This window comes from Stegodyphus dumicola, chromosome 2 (genome assembly GCF_044657685.1).
Source record: "Stegodyphus dumicola isolate Sdum_Otavi_A_Nest chromosome 2, ASM4465768v1".
NCBI classification, from domain to species: domain Eukaryota; kingdom Metazoa; phylum Arthropoda; class Arachnida; order Araneae; family Eresidae; genus Stegodyphus; species Stegodyphus dumicola.
In genome coordinates this window covers 128,903,493-128,928,847 of record NC_140769.1, presented here as the reverse complement: position 1 = coordinate 128,928,847, position 25,355 = coordinate 128,903,493, and the positions used below count along the sequence as shown (strand labels likewise).

The following is a 25,355-nucleotide window of genomic DNA, read 5'->3' as shown; positions in this document are numbered from 1 at the left end:
TTTCAAGTTTAATGTTGCGGTCATGTAACTTGTTCATGCTTACAATTACACCACAAAGGTATAGTGAAAGGAGGGTGAAAATCCCTTATAAATTGACCGGCATGTACTTCTTTCAAAATACTTTACATTTCTTCAACTAATGTCAAAAAGCCCTCGAACTTAGATCAGCCATTAGAGGTACATCGCTTGCATTTAACAAAAACGATTCTTGTGAAAAATTAGTTTTCTTGTATATAAAATGAACTAGAATAACCAGGTTAAGCATTCCACCCAGATTATCTTCCGCTGATTATAATTCTCTACCACTAATCAGACGCACACTAATTTTCCGTTCGTCATCTAACTTGAATATCATCTCTCCTATTATCTTAATTTTAATGATCGTAATCGTTAAATAATCATTTTCTTTTCAAAATTAGATGAAAAATGATTATTTATACAGATAATCTATGAAATTCAAAATTTAGTTTGACAGTTAATTAGAACTGATTGTAAATTTATCACGGTCAAAAATGTTTTTGAATTATCACTGTACGATGTATTTTCTTGAAGATTCGACTGACTGTAGTGCATGTATCTTGAACAAATGTGACAAGTTTCATCTTTCAAATAAAGGTGACCGTGATACCCTCTTAGGTTTCAACAAAATACCCTCTTAGGTTTCAACAAAATACCCTCTTAGGTTTCAAATAAAGTTAAAATATTGAATTTATTTCGTTTTCATTTAAACGTGAAAAGTGCAAGATTCATAAAGAAATACATCCTTCAGTAAAAGAGAGGACGCCCAAAGCCACGTGTTAAAATTTTACGGGAAATTCAACTTAAGGGGCATCAGCAATCCCTATACCGGCAATGTTAAACTGACCATTTCGATACACCTTTTCTCAAAATCTGCTGTAGATACAGGCTTGAAATTTTTTGTGTAATTAAAGTATACTTATCTGATTATACTGAAATGAGCTTTTGAAACATTTTGAATTTTAGAGTAATTCACAGAATATTTTGTTAGGCACAGTAAGATTTAGCACTTTTCCCACACAAAAAAATTTTTATACTTTTTTCTTAATTTATAACAAAAACCTCATTTCAGTAAACATTAGGAAACTTAATAAATAAGCCATAAAAATTTTAGATACCTGTGAGCAGTAGTTCCTAAGAAAAGGTACATCGAGTATAAAAAAAATCACAATTGGAGAAAAACGCGTTTTTAGGTAAAAATCCTCATTGATCAAAGCAGTCGACGACAAATTCAAACTAGAATTTTTACGGTTCTAATTTTCATAGAGATTTCATAGAGTAAGAATTGTATTTTTAGAAAGATAAAAGTGTAAGGAATTTGAAAACGCAAAAATCTGCAATCACAATTTTTTGAAGATTTGAGGGTTCCAACAAACCTTAAGCGTAAATGCATGAAAAAGCACCACTCGTTTGTAGAGACATTAGGGTTATTTAATTAGACCTCTCGAATACGCAACGAGTGTGCTACCGGTATACCACGAAGGCATGCAGGACGGAAGTAGGAAATACCTATGAAATTTGAAAAGAATATATATATATATATTATAACACTCTAACGATTTACATTATAATTCAGTTTGTAATGTAATTGTAATCCGAATTGTTTGGGCTACAATTTACATTGTAAGCAAAACCATTCGTATTGTAAGCCATTTTAAACGTTTTCTCATATTTTATAACTGGCTATAATTAAAAAATATTGTCATTGATTAGGCCTAAATACATAGTCTTAACATTCAGACATATACGCAAATACGTTTCAAAGAAGGTAAGAAAGGTATGAGTAAGATATGAGAAAAACAGGCAACACAAGTATTTCGCAAATATTTTTCATTCTTAAATCAAATAATAATTTAATTGATCATATAATTTTATTCATAACTGATTTTAAGTTCTTGACAATTAATTGATCAAATAAAACTTTTTATGATACTTTTAATTTGATTTATTTTTTACATTGTTTGGATTAGAGATATAATTTTCTTCTCCATAATTATTGCTAAAACTAATAAATCAATATTATGTACGCAACAAAGGGTAAATAAAAACCAGTTGAAGAGTAGTGTTGAGATCAAAACGTACAATTCACAAAACTTACGAACACTGTGCGTCGTACTTTATATTATTTGCATAGGTAAATTGCCTAATTATTTAAGAACAAAAATGTTCAAAAATAACTTTATGACTTCAAACTTCATCTATTATTTTTTTTTATCTATAAAGCAGAGTGAACATAAATGATGATTACGAAGCGTGAAATTGTAAAATAAGTGGATACTTTAAACTTTATCGAATCTACTATAACTTTATCAAAGTTTACAGTGTAATTTGTAAAGTAGTTAAAAATCAATATCAAGCAAAGCATTTAAACTCATTGCAGAGGTTACGGTTTATATATAACATGGGTACTATTCGCGTATAAACAGTTTTACAAACATATTTTATATGGACACAGGAATTTATATCTCACATATTCTCTTTGATGGAATTTAAAATATTTCCTACAAATTATCAATTGACGTTCTAAATTCGTCTGCATTAAAAGAGAATGAGACATAATATATCAGAAGAAACAGCGAAAGGTCTGCTTAGTGCATAAATAATGAAGTCGAATTAGTTGCCCCTGATCAGATGGGTCATCTTATAAGGTATTTCTCACGTCTTCTTAGCATGCCTATGTGGTGTAATGGTCAGCACACTCGGTGGTTATTCGAGAGATCCAAGTTTCGAGTCCCGCCTTATTTCTCACATCTCCTGTTTAAAAAAAAAAATCTAATGTCTCTACAGTGGTTTTCGAACTAAAAAAGGTGGTAGATGATGATTCTCCACCACCAGGATTTCGCGATTTGGCGATTGGGTCCCCTAATCCCCAGTCGCCCTTAAAAGGGGAGGTATATAAAGTATTTCTCCCGCCCTCTTAGCATGCCTTCTTGGTGTAGTGGTCAGCCCACTCGGCGTCCGCGGTCCGAGTCCCGATGAGGGCATTGCTGATTTTTCTCAGATCCTGCTTTAAAACAAAAAAAAAAACAAAAAAAAAAAAAAAAAAAAACGCCTCTACAATCTGAATACTTACTCTCATATAACACTTACCTTTGCTTTACATAAATATACATTATTAAAAATAAAAAAGCTTTAGGGGAAAATATGTTAAAATTAGAAGAGCTATAAATTATGAATAGACGTTCTAAATTCATTTTTCCTAAAGTTAATTCGATATAATATAAGAGATCAAAAAAAGCAAGAAGGCCGGTTTTGTTTGGTTTAATTGAACGCAGAAAAGCACACTAGGGCTATCTGCCTAGGAGATGAATGCCTTTGTGAAGGCATTTTCCAGGGAAAAGAGGTTAGCATTCTCGTTATGCATGGTGAAAGCCAAGAAATACTCATGCAGTCTTTTCGCCTTGAACCAAACTCAAGACGAAGCTACCAGTGTTTAGGAATTCAACCACTCGGCCGCTTGGAGGCAGATTTGGGTATAAATAATACAATATAATTAGTTGCCACTAATTAGATGGACTATCTGGATGCTTACGTTCATATAATACTTAACTTTGCATTATACAAATTCGCATTATTAGAAATGTTAAAGCTTTTTTAAAAATACATGTGAAAATTAGTATAGAAGTTTCTTAGTGTTCATAGTGTGAAGTAAATAAAAACACACGATATAGCATTTTGAAAACTAAATTTTAGTAAATTTTAGTAGTACTTTATTTTCTTGTCACTAGAAATAATTCATTGAAAGAACATGGTATGTACGGGTACTGCAATGATTTTATTCGCTCTAATTTCTAAATTTAAGTTAGTTTCAAACTTCGTACCCTATTCCATCTAAATTTTTGATCAAAATTTTCATTTCGATTAAGTATACTTCTTGACAAGTTTAGCTATGTGAAACTTAATTCTGAGAACACTCACATGAATTTTAAAACATTATTACTATATTTAAATAAATGTATTATTAGAACTGTTGAAAAATGCTCTTAGAATCTTCCTAATGGAAGCCTAGTTCTACATAAATGAGCTAGCAGAGCCCTGCATCTCGTCAGAAATTTATTATAGTAGAAAAAGCAAAACTTATTAAACTCCAATCAGCAACGAAAAGAAGGAATAAGCGATATTTCTCTGCGAGGGAAAATAAAATTGAACTAATTTACATGAAAACAGTCTAGGGAAAAATGAAAGAAAGCTCAAACGAATATTTGAAGAAGAAATAAAATATATTTTCTTTGCGAAACCTCATTAGTAAGAAGTTCTCCCACCACACAAAATAAACTCCGTTGATAATTCTGCTGTTAATCATATAGTTCTCTCTTGACGAGTCAAAAGTAGGGAAAAGTAAATTAACCTTCGAAAGACGGAGCAGAAAATTTATTTTAAATTAGCGTTTTGTTAACAGCAGTAGCATTCAATTAGCTAACTTAATAAAATACTGAGTAATGTTTTTGACAGCAAATTAAGAAATAACAGAACCTAGAGTTAGGCTATTGAAACGTTATAGTTATCTTGAATAGATTATTTCGCCGGTAGAAAGAAGCTTTTATTTTATACCTTTACTTGAAATATAAAGCTAACAAAAATATTTTCATTAAAGATAATTAGTTCGAAAAGTTTTTAAAGGATTGCATGGTAGAATGCTCTCAATCTTCATATATTAACGGACGAAAAAACAAGATATAATTCTATATTTTAATATACAATTTGCTTTAACAGAATTATATGAGTAAAATATAATAGTTTAATCATTCTGAAGCGGGTTTTAACGCACATATGCTTTGGTAGCTTAATAATGGGACTTATATTTTACAATTCAATAGTAACCACTTCGGTATATTTTAATGTAAAAAATGAAATAGAAAGTCTTGCTTAATATTTCTTTGCTTCCCTATCCCTTGCTTGATGACATTCGCTCTAGTATTTATTATATGGTTTCGTAAATTTCTTTTGTTTTACCTCTACGGTGGATTGTAGATACGGTGGATACAAGATGTAAAGTATCACAATGAAAATATAATAAAAAGAAGTTTTTTTTTTTTTTTAAGTAAAGGGGATATTAGAAGCAATACACACGTTATAAAAGAAAGAAAGCTATTATCACAAAAATGCCAAAAAGACAAATGAAAAATGGGTACTATTCCGTTTTGAGGACCGTAAAAAATAGCAGCGAAAGTGTATGCGCAAAAGCGCCAAATCTAGCACACGCGCCTTAACAGCGCTCCAAATCTAGCGTACGTGCTGATTTGAAATTGCGTAAGTTTAGATAGTTCTATATTTCTTAAGACGCCATTGAAATAATAGTTTAATTTTTAAATCCTTTTTTTTGATATCCTATGGATTTAGCAATTTGGGAATTGCCCATGACGAAAAGTCTGCAATAGAATTTTTTCAAAAAAAAAAAAAAAAAAAAAAAAAAAAAAAGGCATCATTCATTATAGAAAATTATGTTTGAACAACCAACGAGATGAAATTATGCTTTAGCGATAACTTGGCAGCGAAATAGCGATGCAAGAATTCATTCACTTATGTTTAGCCTTTTTTTGTATAAATTGCAATAATGATCTGAAATAGTTACTTACTTTTATTTTTCCATATTCAGTTATGTTTAGCCTTTGTAATATAAATTGTAATAATAAAAAAAGTATTATATGAAATTAATCTGAAACATTTTTGAATTTCTTTTTTCCCCTCCATAGAGTGCTGCCATTGCTCGCTTTAAAATCGTTGAGTTTTTTAATCAAAAATTCGTTGAAGGGTTACAAAATATTAAATCGATAATAAAACAAACTTCAAATTCCAAATTAGGGCTTCCACATGACCATATTTTATGGCAGATTACGTTATTCAAATTTTGATACCTCTAGGGACCGTCGTTTTATCACAGTATAAGGTATTTCTCCCGCCTTCTTAGCGTGCCTTAGTGGTGTAGTGGTTCTGCACGCTGAACCGGTATTACAGAGGTCCGTGGTTCGATTCCCGGCGAAGGCGTATACTCTTTTTTCATTTTGCCTACTTCCAAAATATATCCTAATGTCTCTACAACAGTGCGAAGAAACATACATATATTCATGCAGATTCTTCATTATTTAATTTCTTTAAATATAATCAGGGCTCTAATATTTGGTGGCAACAATTTGAAAAGTGATTTGCCGTGTTTAGTTTTCAACGCAAAATGTCAAAATGAAATTAATAATCCTTCAGAGCAAATTACCCCTTTGGACTAAAAATTCGTTTCTAATACATTTTTCGAAATTATTAAATAATTTTTTTTGTACTTTGAAACAAAAATTGGATTATTTTTTATGAATAGCTGTCTCTTTTCTCAAAACATTATAACAAAACGTAAATTAGTCTGAAGTGCTCCATAAATCTTCAAGGAAGAAATCGTGTTTCTAATTAATAGAGATGTAGCACAGAAAAGAATATTTTATTTAAAATTTAAAAATTTAAACATTATAATAGGAAACATTTCCTTCCGCATTTTCTTAAATTTAATAAAGATATATCGAAAATATTATCAGGAAATATAGCAACATAAATATTTGTTTATAATTATGAGAAGATATATTTTTATGTATTTGTCGCAATATTTCACAAATTATTTCAATTTAAAAATGCAAGTCTAACTGTCACTTAAAAACTTTAATAAATTGAATTACAAGCCGTCGCATAATTATGTTTCTTATGCAATATTTCATATTAAACTGAATTAGAAACCATCGTATAATTATCTTTTTATACAATATTTGATATTTTAACCAGTTCTTCGTAGTTAATTAAAATGCTTCCAAAGATCTGCTTTTTGTTTCCAAGAAACGTCAGCTAGTCTACATCTAAACCACACATGTTTTAGAGAGTTCCTTGCGTCAGTGTTCAGAAGGTAGTCTTCAGGGCCCATTATTGATACTGTCAGGATTACGTAACAAGAAGAAACGTAATTAATATTTCGTTATGTTTCATTCGACGTTGAATACGAAAATAACATTTTGTTGAGTATTTTATATTCTTGCGTGTGAACGGGTTAGTAATAGATTGAATGCACAAATCCGATAATAATAGGTTAATTAAGTTAATAAAATTTATTTTTATCAAAAGAAATATTTCAGATCTCTGGAATTTTCCACAGAAATATTCGTACAAGTGTTCACAGTATCATACACTAATAATCAGTTGTTACACTTCAAACTACTAAGAACTTTAAACGCAACGCAATCTAAAGCACATTTAAAGAGAAAGCTAATTCCGATTTATCTCAGTTCATGCAGAACTACAACTCGCAACAACAATAACAGAGCAACTGAACTCGGATGCTGTCTCTCCGGCATTTTATAGTTTTCAACCAGCCGTCCGAGATCTTTCTAGTACCAATAAAAGTGTGCAATTACTGTTACAGCTAACATAGTGGTCAAATACATTTATTCAATTTCACTACCTATTTCGGTGATACAGGGGCCGTACCAAAATGTCGAAAATGGTAGCCAAATTTGACGACTTTTGGCGATTTCTCGACAAATTACCAAGATACCCACTTACTCAATGTTAAATGCACACGCCCCTGTACTCTTACATTCCCGGCATAGGAATCTCTTAAAATCTGTCTCGCGCTACATTACACAGAAAACTACAACAATTTTAATCATCATGCTATTAAAATTACCTATCTAAAATCAAAATTCGTAACAATATTTTATTAAATAAGGCTGATTAGTTAAAACAATTCATTTATCAAGCGAAGTAAAAACCCTTGGGTTGAATGCTTAAAGCACCAACAACTCATCAAGCCAAAGAAGCACATAAGTGATAAGAATAGGGCAAAAAAACAAAATTATAGAAATTAAATTAAAGTTTCAGAAATGGCATATTAAAAACGACTAGGCCTGTAATTTTATCACAGCGTCTAAGTCAAAACTCTAAGGACTATTGCAGATAAAATCCTTAAATTCAGCTAAACGTTCTCTACCTGGAAACAATTTCGAGAACAATTTGGCAGTGGAGAATTTGAATAAATATTTCTGGGTTGTGATGTCTAGGAGAAAAGCGGCTGTAATTAAAAATGTTATTATGACAAATATTTTCATTGATATTTACTATATTTATAATTCAATAACATTTCGAAAATATGTTTAAAGCCGCATTAAAGTGGACCGAATTTAGAGGATGTTTGCGTACACAAGTTTTCATCATTAAATGCCACGTTTGTAGAAAAGCATAGCCCGGCATCGAAATTCTTTACACATAACACTAAGAAACGAACATTTTCTCGAATTCTTGAAATCCAGAAAAATTTAGGTAAATAAAATTTAAATCTTCTATTTTAGATTTTGAAATAAGATTATTCTTCAAAAAACTTCTTGTAAAAATTCCTTCGGAAAACAGCAAAAACTTATTTAAATAAAATAATCTAATAGTTCTAGGAAAATTAAAGAGATAACAGGAAAAATATTCGAAATTCAGGAATTTATTCGACTGTCGCAGAAAAATCTAACATACTCGAAACCTTAGGAAATGCCACTGGTGCCCCGAAATAATATCGGAAATCTGTGCCACGATAAGTTTGCTGCGATACGGATAACATCGTTATTAACTCTAGAAGTATGGCTGGACCAAATATTGTAAACAGAGAAAATTATGTAACATTTTCTGTCAAACTATAGAAAGATTTTAAGAATAGATTTCAAAATTGCATGAAACAAGAAATACATTTATGTATATTTCCATCTTTATCACAGTAAATGATTTAATAATCTTTGTCGCAGGAATGACACGCCATTAATTGAGCGCGGATGATTTATGAGAACATTTTTATGTCAAAAACCCCTCAGACATCTTAACAAACGGAAATCCTTCTCATAATACCAAAACAGGAGTCAATAGGCCTATGTTTTGCTCAGTGATAAGATTACATTCAGTTTAACAACTGATTTTAAATGCGTTTCTTATCTAGAAAATCTTAGAACACTATTAATCTTAAAGCATATCCTTATATGCTTTAGGAAATGTGATTGCTACGGCTTTGTAGTTATAATAATTTTGCACCGTATGCTTCCATTCATCCTTCGTTTCTCAGCCTGTTACTTATTCATAACAACATGATATATTACTTCCAAAAAAGGATTAAGTTTTGTTAAAACATTTTTGAGAAATCAGAGTATATGTGTATGCAAAGGTAACACTGAATACCTAGAGAAGAATTGCATTAAAAAACAAGCTGATACTCAAGGAAACATGTTTCGTGCTAATCATAAAAAAAATGTTCGCGTCACATAATTTTTTTCCTACTTTCTTGTATGAAATATTTCAATGGCAAAAAATTTCGGATATCATATTTCAACCCTACCCGAACCCATTTTGAGGACTTTTTTTTTTGCGACATCTGTATGTATGGTCGAAATAAACGAAAATGATTGCAAAATTGATCTAAAATTTATTCCAGAGGCCTTTTGTTTCGTGACGTCTGTAAGTATACACATACGTATATATGTATCATAGCATTACTCAAAACGATTAGCTTTAGAACGTAAATTTATATACCGGACTGCTGTAATATCTAGCTGAGCACCTGCTTTTTTATTATTATTATATATATATAATTTATAATAAGAAAACATATCATATACCATCTCCAAGTAACACAAATTCAATTTAAAACTATGAATGGAAAAAAATAGTCAGAATTTTAATTAGTATTTTAAATTAGTATTTTAAATTAGTATATTCAGAACCTCCTTGCTTAAAAACATAAAAATTTGCTATGAAAAGTCTTTAGTCGCGAAAATTACCAAAACCAAATGTAAACATTTTAAATGTTGGAAAAGTATCTATTGTCATTGATCGCAGATTAATCGACTTATCAAGGGGATAAACTAATTTACCATGAATACACTGTCATTTTCAATATATACATTTAGAAGATTTAAATGTAATTCAAAATCATAAGAATTTCGAAAACGATACACTCCTTAAAATTAAAGTTAAAACAGATAGTTAATTAGAAATTTAAAGATGAAACTAGTAAGTTAAAATTAACTAACTTGCCTTCAAAATTTTAAAGCCAAATGGCTGGAAATGTACGTATTAAGTGATGGAATTAAAAGAATGGTCGTAAAGTGCGGTTTTCTGTTTAAGAAGAAAGTTTAGCGTAAATTGACGAGAATACAAGAATTATTCTTGGAGATAATACATAGAGAATACTAATATACTATATATAAAACTGAATGTTGTTACTAATACGAGTATATATATAATGTTGAATTAATTGAAATAAACTTTTCTAATAGTTGCGCAATAGCTGTAAAGTGAGATAATATTAATTTATGTACTAAGGTAATATTGATTATAATAGGGGGACCGGAAAGTAATGTCGCTTTCTTACATTAAATTCAAATGAATACATTTTAATCAAATTTTTATTTTTAATCAATAATATAATCACCCTCGTTATAAACAAACTTTTGCCCTCTAATGTGAAGATTTTCAATCCCGGACCGATAAAAATGAATTGGTTTTTGAGTAAAATATCTCGAGAGGACATTTTGGACATCACGCAAATTTTCAAATTTTTGGCCACTAAGAAAATGTTGCAGGGATCCAAATAAGTGGAAATCCAGTGCTGCGATATCGGCCGAGTATGGTGGGTGAGTATGGCGGTACTTCCCACCCCAATTTATTAATTTGTTTCCAGTGTTCGTCTTACACAGTGCGGTCTTGCATTGTCGTCTTCCAGAATGACGCATTTCCTGTTGACAATTGATATTTTTCGATTAAAGATTGGTTCACTCCATCCAATTGTTCAAAATAAAAGTCTTCATTAACAGTTTGTCCAGGTTTCAGCAATTCAAAATGAACAATTGCGCGAATACTCCATCAAACACCCAGAAGCGCCTTTTCGGGATGTAAACCCTTTGTAACCCCTATTAAAACTGCCTTTTGAGTTTTGAATTATCATGTAGGACTTATTTTTTTGTCTCCACTAATCAAACGATCAAAAAACGGTTCTGTATGGTGCCGTTGAAGCAATACGTTGCATGTGATGGATAAGTTGGCTTTATTCTTAAGAACCTGAATTTCGGAACCATAAAAAATAAGCCCAATTTCAGCCAGCTCGTTCGCCTGGAATCGAACCCAAGTCGGAACTGCCAGTGTTTAACGTCTACTGGCTTTAAGTTATCGATATCCCCGCCAAATTTACTTGCGAGAGGGAGAAGTGTTTGTGAAGCCGCTTTTGAAAATTCCTCCTATAGGAAACCAAAACAACTTTAGTGAGTTATCACCATTTCGAATGAAAACAGTCAGCTGAACGTCGGTGGGATTATTCGCAGAGTTAGCAGAGTGCTTAAGGACTCCAAAACTGGTAAATTCAGTTTTAATAATCCGCATTACCCCATCTGCATCAGCGTTAAAGAAGGGTTAGATTCATTGAAGTATGGATGCAAGAACATCATTGTGCGAAAATAGTTTTTAATAAATTCTTTCAAATACGAGCGAGTATAAAAGCATTTTATGAGTATTAAACTCTTTTAAATTAACAATAAATAATGTTACTTCAGAGTTTCGTACTGGAGAGAGTACATGCAATCACTGATGCATGACTAACAAACTCCAGAGCTGGAACAGTATTAAAATTGACGCATTTTAAGGAGTATTTACTTCTTCGATTTTCCCCAGTAACATATCTACATCCAAAGCCGTTCAGACGGGAAAGGGGTTAGTGAATCTGACTTCCATAGCGGTGAGCCCACGTTCGAGTCACGGATTAAGCATGGATGTCTTTCTCCGTCCCCTCATTGGAGGTAAAAGGGCTAACGGAAACAGCTCACGTAGCTGACCCAACTCCTAAACCAGTTTTTCCCCATAGGGCAAGTTGAAAAATCTGAACTGTAAGCATAGCGCAGCTAGTCGACACATGGAACTGATTCTGTTAGCTCAGGTAAACCCCAGTGGGAAAGGCCCTTAACTGTCGCCCAGAGTTTAGGCGCCTCCATAATAAACTCCATAATAAGGCGTCCTAGGTGAACGGCTTGGAACCGTTATTTCAAAAACGAAACATATACATTTGAAGTACGCTTTTTTAAATGCAGCTCTAATCATGTAAACGATTAACGTAAAAGCATATCTCAGTAGCTCAAACGGAGTAATATAATTTTCATAAAACTGAAAAAAATATTGCGATTTAAATTTGTTTGAAAGTGTGCACAGGTTATTATTAACAGCTTTAAAGTACTTGAAAATGTAACCAAAATAGAAAGAAAATATTTTAGAAATTGCCATATGCTTCAAGATTAACTGAATAGGTCAGTCACACTGAAGACTTTGCTTCATACAAATTGATATTTTAAAGAAAATTGTGATACCGAAGATGACAAAACAGTTTTTCGCTCAGATTTGTACACACACAATTATCCATTGTTAATGCATTATCAATTCCAAATTCAATTCAAATCACCGAAAAAATGTACCAGTTATGAAAACTGTGTGAAAAGAGTGCCATTAAAAGAATCAAAAATTATTGTTCGCCTTAACAGGCATTTGAATGAAAATTTAATTGCATGCGTATTAAGGAATTCTTATCATACACGAGACAGGTTTTTCACTCTGAGCACTAGTTTTAATACAAAAATTTTTCCTACAGTTACTGATGATTCTGTCAATTTAATTAATTAAAGAATGCCGCAATAATTGTAATTATATTGTTCAGCTGTCTCGCGAAACGTTTGTAATTTTAAAATAAACCTATTTCTAATCCCGCAGAGTTTTGCGCTTTTACAGAATGGTAGTTTTTATGCATTTTAACACAGGCATTCAAATTCAAAGTCTCTAAAATTGCTTTGTACTTAAAAAATGCTCATGAAGCTGCAATTTTGATAAGACGTTAAGAATTACCATAAGTAAAGTCAAACTTTCGTAACATGCAATCTGTCAATGCATGCAAATTTTAGATCGAAGTAAATATTTCAGTAAATATTTGTTGATATAAAACTACCAAATGCTTAAAAATTTTATTTGATATATAATAAAGGTTATATTATTTGATATATAATAAACATTTTATTTGATATATAATAAAGGTTTACTCAGTATTAAAACATGTTTATAGCATTTTTAACGTTGGACAAAATTATAACGTTTTCCATAGAACCAGATTTTCAAAAGGTTGCTCATTAAATGGTTAAAACTATATATGTTTAGGTTAAAAAAAGATGCCTGGTAATGATTATTGGGAAGTCAAACAAAAAGAATCAGCGTAACATCTGCAAATTTTGTAGGACTATTTTCGATGGTTTAACATTTTACTACTTCGATGGTTTAACCTCAGCTGCCTAAATGCAAATGAACGGGATAAGATATGGCGATAAGATAAAATAAGAATGGCTGGACAAACGGTAAGCTACTGGCGCCATTTATTAATGAAACACGAAAACTAAAATATAAATTTCTTAAAGATGAAGGTAAAGATGGATTGGTGTTAGGCGACGTTAACTAGAACAGACAGATTTTTTTAAATATAAAACACCTCTAGAAAATCTAATTTACCAATGGAAGATTTTTTGAATAATTTTGGCTGCAGAAAAATGGTCGGACCAACAGCGTTGGGCAAGAGCAGATTTTTGTGTTTCCTTTTTCCTAAAATATGTCATGACATATTTAACGCGAAATTTTAAGGCTCTCTTAGTTTGACTGATATAACTTAGTTTGACTGATGCCACATTGGCAAGGAATTCTACAAAAACCCCAGGTATTCATATCGGGAATAAGATCCTTAAGTATGGAACTGGGAATTTTATTAATAGGGGGGAAAAGATCCGAAAGTTATAAGACTATTAAAGAGGTGCTATAAGACGCGCTATAAAACTATTGCTTTATTTTTATTTTTCAAATTTATTCGATAGTTCCCAAACGATGCGGGAACTTTTTCTTCTTTCAAGTACTACCCGTAGACTTTAATCCTTTCGGCGTCCTCTCATGTCCGCGGAAATTCCCTCCCCCTCCCAGCGTCCGTCTGTTTTTCGTTCTGTGTAGTGTTGTTTTCTCTGTACATCATAACTTTCCATGCATGATTTTCGTAGTGGATGAATTTCAATGAATATTAAATAAAATTATAAGTAAACAAAGCATAATGGAAAAATAATAATATCTTCTTATTTCTAACAGCAGGATAATTTCATAACATCTGATCCAGGCGGTCCACTCCTCCCATTTTGTTGTTGTAATCTTTTACATTTTTTTTTTTTTTTCAGTTCTTTTCTGTTTTCCAACATCAATCATGAAGTTATTATGGACTGCACTCATCAAACGTCCTTCTCGTCTTTCCAATTCACAACCTCATTTTTTTTCTCTTTTTCTGCTGAGCAGATGTTGAAACCATCTCTCACTGTCTTGTATCTTATGTAAAATGGCGCGAATATTCCTAAAACCCGGGGCAAATTCGATTAGAAATAGAATACCTGATTAGTGCTGCCCTCTAGGAGGTATTAGAACAAACTCTAACAAGTAAACAATTAGAAAGCGTTTTAAAGGTTTAAAAGTTTTAAAATGTAGAAGAACGCTTGAGGCTCGTTACGACCGCCTTGCAGAAGTATCATTTGAATGCGCTAGACGCGTTACGGACGACGAAAGATGTTAAAAGGAGATCGCTATGTACCAAATCTCTGACTTCTACATGGTGTTCATCTAACTGAGGTAGAAAGGTCTACCGAAATCTGATGCATGTGCGACAAATTTTCTGCCTTCTTTCACATTTTATACAACCCAGAAGATCTTGTTTTTGATACACTGTTATTTGCTTAAGTCTTTTGCAATATTTCAAAATTTTCTGTAGCAGAAATGTCAGAATAACTTAATATATATTTAATATTTAATTACATTAGTCTTTTGGGGATATCCTTAAATCAAAATTTCTTTATTCATTAAAACCAAATTTATATGCATACCCTAAAAGTTAACAAAATGCAGATTGTTGTCAAAATCAGTGAATATTGCGATTTTTTCTAAAAACATTTACAAGCATTTTCTTTCATATGCGTATTTTAAATGAATCATTTCCAATATGTTTTGACAATAGTGTAGTCTACTCAAAATTTATAGATACGATTTTACTTATCATTAAGTAATCGCTGCAATAATTAAGTGAAATATTACGCGTTTAAGCAAAGTAATAGCTTCCAGACAGAATACTTGTATTAAAAATAAAGCATATCTTTATCTAAAAGGAGACGATCTTAAATGGAGATCTCTTTCTTGTAAGTAGGAACGTAATCCACGCAGAAAAATATGTTTGTCACATAATACTTCTCTGTAGAGATCTTTCTGATATTTACGAACCGCAAGGAGGAAAATAAAAGAGAGGCCATGAAATAGAATTTCCAGATCCTCAGCTTCACAGAATCAGTTTATTATGCTCAACTCAGAGCAACTGGTATAGTTCGACCGTCTCAAGCGCAACCCTGGTTGGCATTCTGTCAAAACGCATAGATTTGTCCAAAAGGGGCGGTATTACTTGTTGCGACGTGAAAGGTCTTCTCTTCTCCGAAAAGAGCTATGCTGGAGGGAAAGGAAATCTCTATTCTTCCACCCTATTTTGAAAATAATTCGGTCCGAATGGCACATGCCTGTTTGCGCTTATGGTCGTGGATGAGGTGGTCGAACTATATACTTTAACATTTTATGCAAATCCCAGAATCCCACCACTTGAAATATTTTATAATCTTATATTAAAATTTTAATTAATTATACTTAAATTCCTCACCTCTTCTAATCGTTTACCTTAAATAAGTACCTTTCGTATTTTTAAGTGCCCTCAGCAAGGCTGTAATTGCCAGATTTAGTTTTGAAAAAGTAAAAATTACTCAAAATTTATCAGAAAATACAATTGGAAATTACCTTTAATATAATGCTAAAGAAATATTGCTCACCAGGAAGAACTGTTTCGAAATTGCTAGGGGAACATTGAAGCTCTCCTCTTCTTAAATTTATTGTTTTTTAATGTTAGCAGTTATAAAACATCCGGAATTTGAATTAGCGAATGATCACTACAGAACATTTCCACATTATAGAGTTTGCTCTCGGTAACATAAACCATATCAAAACGCTAAAACACTAGTAATGAATAATCGATACGTCTTGTAAGTAGTACAGAAACAGAAAAAGGGTATAAAGGACCTTTTCATGAATTCGAATAACGGTTAGCAATCGACACCAGCTCGTGCTTGCAGAAGCCAACCAGTTATGGCTTAAATCAAGATAATGGATTAACGAACACTAAAAAAGAAAGCTAGACTAACGGTTTCACGACTGGAAATAACGCACAAGCTTGCTCTGACCTCTGGTCGGGACAACAAGCATAACGGCGAGAAAACCTCAACGCCACAGAAGAATTAAATTAGCAGCATGGCCTTAAAGCAGGCAGAAAAGGCTCTAATTCTACCCTCTAAAACCATCCTTTAAATAGGCTCGTCTTCTTACCTCAATTGAATGTCACGCGAGTTAGAAATACATCCTGACAGGAAAGGAAAATGAAGGCGATAGGAGAGTGAATTAGCATAAAATAACTGAAAATTCTATAACACCATATAAACGTGCATCAAAACGGCAAGCACAACAAAATATAAAGTTAGTATTTTACGACAGAAATATAATTATTATTATTCCACGTGAAACGAGATTAGTTAACAAAAAAGTTTAATAAGTGCCAATCGAACACTTAGGGACATCGAAATATTGTACTGTACAAAATTTTGAAAGGAATCTTCAATCCACAGGTTATTGAAATGGAAGAGTGAACTCTATTTCGGACATATCTTGTAATTTTCCATACTATATAGTGCAAGAGATAACTAGATAGATAATTTTTAACCGTTTTCCTGGGGAAAAAGCACTACGAATAGTGGAGAACTGTTTTTTCTTAGACTTAAATTAAAATCACAGTTGCTTTCTCGAACGGTAAAATATCTTCGGAGTGCTAGTCAAAACCTAATGGAGAGAGTTAGATACTCAAACAGAACTTATTTGCAATATCGATCATTCTTTGCTGTGGTTTTTGAACATAACTCCTGATAAATGCTTGACCAATCGTGAAATTTTCTTGTGCATTTGCAAAGGTATCTACATAGATAACTTTTTAAAATTAAAATTGAGATCAATCTTTTCTCCAAAAAAGAAAGACAACACTGTAGATTAGTGTTTCTTTTCTGACTTTCTTTTCGCCACTGCAATTACGGACATGTACAGGTAAAAGTTAGCGGGACACCAGATAATTAATTTGTTCTTATGAGGCCGCAGGCCATGAAATTGTTTCGTACTTGGCCGCAGTTCATGTTCCTGCGCTAGTGGCCATGTTCCTGGTCTCCCTATATCAGTATGACCAATGGTCGGGCAAGTGTAGTACCACTATACTAACTGCATAGCTCCTCTCGGATTTTGATAGAGAACATGCCGGTAGGTGTAATTCGAGAGTCTCCCACCCCTCTTCACCTACCACCAAGCCTATCTAAATAATTTTCCGCTTGCCTGCATTTTGAGTATCCGTATGCCGCACAGATGCTATTATACACTTACAAAAATCCATGCATTCTCAGACATGTCATGCGGAACAGTAAAATAGCTAACAAATACTGACTGTCAGTCTGAAGTATCGATAACGAAGGTTCGATTTTCATATCAGGATTCGTTGTTTGTGCATCATCTATTTTCTTGTATTGACGGTCGAGCTCCGTGGTTCATTCTAGGCAAAGTGATAATGATTGAATTCAAAAATAATTACCAGTAACTGCTTGACTGTACGGTAAGCTTGGTAAGTTACCTGACAGAGAAAAAGAAAATAATAGTTTTTTAGAATTTTTGAAAACTTATAAATTTGTATAAATCCCCTCTCAAAAAAGGGCCATAGCATCACTAACATGATTATTCAAAATCGAATACTTCTCCGGCGATATCATTAAGAAATCGGCAAGTCATTCTGTTATTCGACGAACTGTTTCGTTTTTCTGAGATATACAGAAAATTTAATGTGTAAAAGAACTCGCTCAGTGACAACAATGAATTTGTTCGGAGATAACAATACCACCTACTGGAGCTATACTCCTTAAAATGGAGAGTTTAATATAAAAGTACTATCGTATGCATTGCAGTCACTATTGACCATAAATCAAAGTAAATCAACAAAATGGGCTTCACTCTGAACATTTTATCTTTTACTAGAAAACTTCATGTCGTCATAAGGCATTATCAGCACTTAAAATTTTGAATACTAATATTTTGCCTAAATATTGTATTAAAAATTTATGTCAACTATTTTATGCTTCGAAATAGTAAAAGTTTTTATCGGAGAGAAATACTATACTTTCAAGAAAATTCCAGAACTACAAAAATAAATATATAAGAAGAGGAGTACAATCAAATCTGACGGAATGTTATTAAGAGGAGGTGTATCACATTCAATTGAACCCCCTTCCCTTTAATAATCATATCGTTGTTGTTATCCAAAATGATCTGATGAACCATTCTAAATTAAATAACACTTTACCGAAACATTTTAATTCTTCCCAGTGTTAGTTCTCAAAGAAAAATACAAAGACACATCCACAGTAAAATTTCTAGTGTCAAATGAAGCAATATAAATGAATTAGGCATATTTTTACTAAATTTAAAACTTAAACTAATGTAGTGATACAAAATACTAGTAAAAAACACAGAGCATGAATTTAAAAACTTAATCATTGAACGCACAGGCAATTCTTTAAAGAAATATATTAATCCTATCCACATGAAAAAATAGTAATGTTAAAAAATTAAGTACACCTTTCAACTAACATATTTCGTATATGAAATAATTCACACTAAATCTTCAAAAGTAATTTGCAACACTACTTTACTACAATGTACTTAATTTTTTGGCTTAGAAGATAATGCAAATAGATTTTCATACCCTACAGCCAAATTATCTGTTGGTGGTTAAAATAATCGATTTCTGCCGTAGTTGATACACGAAACAATCTCTGTTTCACTGTTTAAATTCATAGGAAATATCAAATACAAAACTGAATTATCCTCAGCTATAAAAAGATAAAAATTTCAATTTAGCACGATTATAGCATCCACTCCGTGAGTGAGCCAATAGTACATACAAATGGCAACTACTTTTCCTTGGATCGAATACCTGCAAGACCACAATTGATTTTTCATGTTTATTCCTCTGAAAAACCTATTACACAAGTCTGCTTGTACAAACTGCAATCTTAAATTTCAGATGTTTAAGAAGGGAATTGAAAGAAATATTATAAATCTATGCAACGTAGTAATTTTTAAGGAACTGACATACATTGTTAGTACCTTAAAATATGCAGCTAGTAATTATTACCATTTGTGTTTGTAGCGAAGGCAAATAAAGAAATAGAAGAAGGCAGCATTCAAAATTCCTACCCAATTGGATTTTTAGGACATACAAAAAGATAAAGATAGACAGAAAGTATAAATCCATCTTCAATTTCTACCTGAGCAGGAAAACTAAAGTATTTTCAATAGACATACTACCACTTCCGATGTCATATCTATCGAAAACATCTTTACTTCAAGACAGAAAGTCACAAAAATAAAAGTTCAGGTTTCAAGTGAAGTGACTAGAAGTCCCTTTTTAATGCAGGGTTTATTCGAACTTCCCCACCCTCCTTTTCTTTCTATTTTCTGTAGCGGAATCGATTTTTGTGTTGGGCAAGTGGAGCTGTATTTCATCCTAAGTAGTTTTCTCTTTGTCTTCGTGGTATTTCCTACAATGTCTTCAATCTTGCCAGGAAGGAAACTCAGATCTTTAAGAAACCGAATAAACCTAATAAAATTATTGCAATGCAGTATCTTAGATCGGTTTTTTTTCCAGGAAAAATTGCTTCTAAGGCATTATATGAGCAACGCTCGAAAGAAAAATTAGTAACTACGATCTTCGATGCGCAAAACGTTCTGTAAAATATCCATAAATTCTGGGCACATTTCTTTTTCGTAAACATAAAGAAAATTAGGTTACAATTTTTATATAAATCTTTTAATCAATGAATTATTAAAACGTATCTCATTTTAACTTTATCTATGCATATATTATTATTTTAATTTGTAAATTAATGCAATTATAATACTGATTTTTGGGGAAGAGAAAAGCAATATTATTCCTACAATGCAGTGTGGACAGCTGGCGATATTGCGCCTTCCGAAGTCTCTTCCTTCAGATTTTTGGTTCAGATCCTTGAAATAGGTAAGCCTGTTACTATAGGGTGAAGCACTTCAAATACTCCTTTCAAAAGCCTTCACGAGACAGTGGTTGTAGGAAACATAACATTAAAAATTTTTCCTCAAGTCCTAGCACAATCCCTAATTAAATGACGGAGACAAGTGTAAAGTAGTATTGTCAGCAAGGTATTTAACTTTGTCCAAGGACAAGAGGAAACGAGACATCTTATTGTTATTCAAAAGAAACGTCCATCTAGCTGATACAGGTATAGTGATGAATAATGAAAATGTAACATAAAGCTAAACAAATTAAGTGAAAATACTCTTTTTGTAATTTGAAGAGTTTATAAGCAGATTTATTAGTTGGAACTCGTTTATAAATAGCATATAGGCAAAGAATTTTAGTAAAATTATTTGTGCATTGTAATATCTTTTCTATAATAGAGTATGAAAAGCCTCAAAACGTGAAGTATCGCCGGAAAAACAGGGCCATTTAAGTCCATTTAACACCGAGAAAAATGTCAACTTAGTGATGATTCTGCACTCTATTTTTTTTTTTTTTTTTTTTTTTTTTTGGTCATCAAATTTGGAAAGAAACAGCCATATCGTCAAGTCTGGCTATCATTTGGTGACATTTTTATTCGATCTCGGTGTAACTGTAACTGTAACTAAGTATGCCTTCTAGCAGTTTCTAAAAATCCAAGCTGCTGAAAGTTTGTCTGGCTGGACGAGGAATAAAACTTTATCTAGCAGGATATAAGAGGGCATCTGATACTAGATTTGTTCAGATTATTGAGAGTTCAGAGTACTAAGGCCCTAATCACATTATATTCCGTCTAGGCGGGACTTCACATCGAAAGAGACAATTCTCAGAACCAGCACATTTCCAGGAAACCCACGTAACTAGGTTACCATTTTCACTTACTACAAAGATTGAACACCAAACGGTAATCAATTATCTCCCAGATTTGGATCACGTGATCCTTCAAAAGCAGAACTTTCGTTCGATTGGTTGACCTCTACCCGGGACAGAGCTCGCCGATACATTTTCGGTGAGGTTTGAAAAAAATCCCGCGTAGCCGCTACATCCTTTCCGTAGTTAGACTGGACTTTGCTTACAGCTGAGCTCTTTTTTTCTAGGAATCCTCCCGTTTAAACCAGTGCTACCAGAATCTCGTTTCTCAGAAAAGTCCCATCTAGCAGGGACTGTCGCCACATTGCCCTGTATTATATATAAAGAAATTAAATAATGAAGAATCTGCATAAATGTATGTAAGCTTCTTGCCTTGTGATAAAAAAACGGCATCTACAGCCATCCAATTTTGAATGGCGAAATCTTCCACCGAATATGGGCATCTGGAAGCCCTAACTTGGAATTTGAAATTTGTTTTATTACAGATTTCATATTTTGTAACAGTTTAACGAATTTTTGATTAACAAACTCAAGGACTTCAAAGCGAGAAATGGCAACGCTGTACAGAAAAACCATTTTTATCTCCAGTATGGGAGACTTTGTATCGGAAATTCTAAAGATATGCTTATTTTAAAATTATTTTGCGACAATGAAGTCCTCGCAGGAAGTTGCGAGGGTTGTGTTGTTTTAGATAGGTGTGGGTACCGGACGACACACGATTTGTCATATAAAGCCGTCCTAGCCCTACATTCATCTGTCACCTAACATAACTATTGAACAGAATTTAATGGTTTAAGTGCGAAGAGCATGGTATTTAATAAATAAAGGTAACACACCAAATGTTAAAAAAAAAACGCTCCTTTAGACGTAATTTAAAATCTGAAACCTTTCAGATCTTCTTTTGTTTTTATTATTCTAGTTAGAATATTGAGAAATGAAGACTGTGATTTTGATTAATTTATTATGCAGAAAAACGCTAGACGGCTGACTTTGTTGAAGGAAGACACTTTTCGTGGGAAGTTTTCCAAAAAAAAAAAAATATTTTCAGGTTAAAAGAATTCAGCAACATTCTCATGCTTCTAGCATTTTCCCCTGGGAGTCTATTCAGAGAGAACCAATCCGTCAGCTCTTGGTATCTTATTTATTCAGCCTGCCGATGGAGAAAACGGTAATTCAGGGCACAATGTTCCATTCGTATTAAGATATCCAATTACGTTTTAATCGGCTGTTCCGATGAAATTTTTCAAAGATTTTTATTATTTTATTTTGAACTTATACATTAAGCTTTCCAAAACTTTTTCTGTTTAGTTTCTCCTGTTGTTAGAAGCAGAATTATGGCTTGTTCTATGTCATAATCCTGAAGTTTCTGTTTAAGAACCCGAAAGCTGATGTGTGAAGTCACACAGACTAGTCTAAATAACTTCAAAAATGAAATTTTTATTTGAATACTTTTCATGACGTTGAAGAGATGATTTCCAAGTCTTCCGTTTGCTATTAAGTGTTTAGGAATGAGATTCGTTTTGTAATTTACTTTCCATTTTTGAGAAACTTTTCGTTTCATTCTGTTGGCGGTTGCATTACTTTAAACCTACTTTTCGAAAAATTTAATTTTTTCAACTTTTCTGTTACGCTATAATGTATTTCTCCCGCCTACATAGAATGTCTTCGTAGTGTAGTGGAGAGCACGCTCGGCGCGTATTCAAGAGGCCTGTGGCTCGAGTTCCGGCGAAGGCGTTGCTCATTTTTCATCTCTCCTGCTTCGAAATAACCTAATGTCTCTACAATGGCACTCGAACTAAAAGGGTGGTGGATGATGATTCTCCACCACCAGGATTTGGCGAAATGGGAGCCCCTAATCCACAGTCGCCCTGTAAAAGAAGGAATATATAAGGTATTTCTCGCCCCTTCTTAGCATGCCTTCGTAGTGTAGTGGTCAGCACGCATGGCGAGGCTCGTGGTTCGAGTCCCGTAGAAAGCGTTGCTCATTTTTCATCTCTCCTATTCCGAAGTAAGTCTACAACGTAAGAAAATTTAACTTAAAATATTACTACAGTAATTTTATGAAACTTTCCACAAATATTCTATCAATATTTTGAATTAAATGGACTGAAAGTTTAGGTTTTACGAACAAATCTAAAATTTTTTCAGACGATTGTGTAAACGAAAAGAAATAAATTTCTTGAAACATAGCTACTGCAGGTACTCAGACTGGTATAAAAGAAAAATATTTACTTTATCAGTTAGGTTTTAGTCCATTTAATTTCTTATACCTTAACAAATGTAAAGAACAAAAATAAAATTAAAATATTCATAAATATTCTTGTAGGAACAATATGGAGTATTTCTGGAATGTAACACATTTGAATCCAAAATGCAAGAAAAAATCAAATATTATACTTTTATAATATGTTTATTAGATGAGTCTATCATTTTATGTAGTATTCTTATAAATAATATGAATAATAGATTTATTTACACTATTTTCCTCTTTTGGCTTCCTAATACTCATGAGTTCCTATTTCCACTTACTATTGTGCAATTATGGGTTCCAGTGCCTATTACTATGGGTGTCCTACAGAGTCGGATCCTTTTTAAGTATTTTAAAAATAACTTTGTGATATCCAAATATGTAAATAATCCATTCAAGTTTGTAAAAATAAAAGCAAATACGAATGTTGTTCTTATTTATCTTGTCCATATCACATGGAACAATGGTTGGCAGAGGCTACTCCGAAGAGAGTTTGGACTTCTATTTTCCACTCCCGATTTTGAGGGAGAGCACCCCAGGGGTAGCCAGGGGTCAACCAACCCTCTCCACTTCCACCATTCCACACGAGAGGACTCTCGGCTCGCCGCATATTTAGAGTGCCGCCATGCCGCACCGAGACTATACATTTACAAACATCCATTTCTTCTCCCGGATTCGAAACCGAGCCCTTCGGTACCGTAGTGGGCACCCGTAACCACTGCACTGTCTAGGCGACAGGAAATAACATTACTTATTATTACTGGGAAAATTTTATTTCTTATTGATGAGTTAAAATCACTTGGGAGATATGTACTACCTAGCGAAAAATATATTCTGCAGTTCACCGACGTATTTAATATAGTATATATAGTAAACATTCAGCGCGTGGTTAATGAAGAGGAAGGAAATTTCTTTAAAATTCTAATTTGAGTCGTGTAAAAATATCTTCGCTAACTGAAATAATTTAGCTTTCCCTATTAAGTAAGGATATAATTATTGTGAAAGGAAAACATGCGTAGGTGTTCTACTTTCTGGAGAACATAATCATAATGTATGGATGTAGAGGCTACAGTTTTTCGGCTTAGAGGCAGACTGCATGCGCGCTTTCGTGGTTTTCTTCATGTGTAAGGTAACAATCCAGTTTTAGTTAATTAGCCTTCCATGAAGGTATCATTCTCTTTAGGCAAACAGTCGTATTAAGCTTTGCCGTAATCAAATAAACTAAACAAACCAAAAACGAAATTAACATCGCACATAACACAAATATATATAAAGCATAATAGGGAAATGCTCGTTTCACTGTAGAAATAAAACTTGAATGAATAAAGGATTCAGTGATTTTTTTACATAAAAAATAAATAAATAATAAAAAAATCTCAAATTTTCAGATTTTAAATTACGTCCAAAGGATTTTTTTTAACGTTTTGTATGTTACCTTTATTTATTAAATATCATGTTCTTTGCACTTAAACCGTAAAATTTAGGTCAATAGCAATGTCGCAAAATAATTTTAAAATGAGCATATCTATAGAATTTCCGATACACAGTTCGACGCGCTGGAGATAGAAAGGTTTCCTTCCCCCCGCAGAGTGTTGCCATTGCTCGCTTTTAAATCGTTGAGCTTGTTACTCACAAATTCGTTAAAGTTTTACAAAATATGAAATCGATAACAAAACAAATTCCAAATTTCAAATTTGAGATTTCAGATGGCCATATTCGCAGTAGGATTACGTCATTCAAAATTGGAAGGCTCTAGATACCGTTGTTTTATCACAATGCGAGAAATATACATACATTTATGCAGATTTTTCATCATTTACTTTCTTCAAATATAATGCAGGACACTAACATTTTGTGGCAACAGTTTAAAAAATGAACCGAAATTTATAGGGTCCGACGCAAAATACCAAAACGAAAGTAATAGTCCTTCGGCACTCAAATCCCTTTGGACTAAAAATTTATTTACAACTA

General features: G+C 32.6%; 1 protein-coding gene across 1 annotated transcript in view; it reads right to left on the bottom strand.

The window, feature by feature from the left end:
- LOC118194936 (hemicentin-2-like) overlaps nt 1–25,355 on the bottom strand; it is a 265,664-nt gene that overhangs the window by 183,707 nt on the left and 56,602 nt on the right. The window lies entirely within an intron of this gene.